Source organism: Orycteropus afer, unplaced genomic scaffold (assembly GCF_000298275.1).
Source record: "Orycteropus afer afer isolate SDZICR_OR568_19922 unplaced genomic scaffold, OryAfe1.0 scaffold01032, whole genome shotgun sequence".
In the NCBI taxonomy this organism is placed as follows: domain Eukaryota; kingdom Metazoa; phylum Chordata; class Mammalia; order Tubulidentata; family Orycteropodidae; genus Orycteropus; species Orycteropus afer.
Window position 1 is genome coordinate 93871 of NW_006922619.1, and position 1684 is coordinate 95554.

A 1684-nucleotide genomic window follows, 5' to 3' on the forward strand; every position below is an offset into this window, starting at 1 on the left:
GTGGAAATTATAGATAGAACAATATCATTAATATTGCATGCAAGTAAGATCTTACTGAAGATAAATCAAAAACAGTTGCAGCAGTATATTGAAAGAGAACTTCCAGAGATGCAAGCTGGATTCACAAGAGAACATGAAACAAGGGCTATCATAGCTGTTGTCAGATGGATCTTGGCTCAAGACAAAGAATACCAGAAAAATGTTTACTTGTGTTTTATTGACTATGCAAAGGCATTTGATTGTGTGGATCATGACAAATCATGGATAACATTGAGAAGAATGGGAATTCCTGAACACTTGAGGGTACTCATGAGGAACCTGTACCTTGACCAGGAGGCTGTCTTTGGAACGGAACAACGGGACAGTCCATGGTTTAAAATCAAGAAGGGAGTATGTCAGGGTTGTATCCTATCCCCACACTTATTCAATCTATATGCTGAGCAAATAATCTGAGAAGCTGGACTACATGAAGAAAATGTGGCATCAGGATTAGAGGAATAATCATTAACCACCTGGGATATGCAGACGATACAACTTTGCTTGCTGAAAGTAAGGATGACTCAAGGCACTTACTGATGAAGGTTGAGGAATACAGTCTGAAGTATGGATTATGTCTCAATAGAAAGAAAACAAAAATCCTCACAACTGGACCAATGAGCAGCATCACAATAAATGGAGAGAAGATTGAGGTTGTCAAAGAATTCACTTTGCTTAGTTCTACAATCGAGGCCAATGGAAGCAGCAGTCAGGACATTAGACGACGTGTAGCACTGGGAAGGTCAACCATGAAGGTCAAGTGCTGAGGAGCAAGAATGTCTCCTTGAGGACTAAGGTGTGCCTGACACAAGCCATGATATTTCCAATCACCTCATATGCATGTGAGAGCTGGACAATGAATAAGGAAGACCGAAGAAGAGTTGATGCTTTTGAGTTGTGGTGCTGGCAAAGAATGCTGCTAGTACCATGGACTGCTAAAAGAACTAACAGATCTGTCCTGGAGGAAGTGCACCTGAAATGCTCCTTGGAAGTGAGAATGGCCTGACTTCATCTCACCTATTTTGGTCATGTTGTAAGAAGGGACTATTCCCCGGAGAAGGATGTCATGCTTGGTAGGGTGGGGGGTCAACGAAAGAGGGGAAGGCCTTCAACGAGATGGATTGACATAGTGGCTGCAATGATGGGTTCAAATATAGCAGGGATCATGGAGCTGGCGTGGAATCCAGTGGTATTTTGTTCTGCCGTGCCTGGGGTCAGTATGAGTCAGAAATGACTTGAGGGCACCTAACAACAACAACAACAATATATGTATATGTATATATGTGTATGGGAGCTCTAGTGGTGTAGTGCCTAAGGCATTTGACTGCTAAACCAGAAGTCTGGTGGTTCAAACTCACCAGCCACTCCTTGGAAGGAAGATTGGGCTACTTAGGTAGTGATACCTCCTTGGAAACCCAAGGAGGGGCAGCTGTGAGTCAGATCCTACTTAATGGCAGTGAGTATGGTTTGGTTTTATATATGTATATGTGCCTGTTAACCTGACGGCTGGCGGTTCAAACCCACCAGCCACTCCTCGGAAGGAAGATGGGGCAATCAACTTCCGTAGTGATACTGCCTCAGCAACCCAAGGAGGGGTCTCTATGAGTCAGGTCTGACTCCAAGCACATAACAACAACAAATATATATA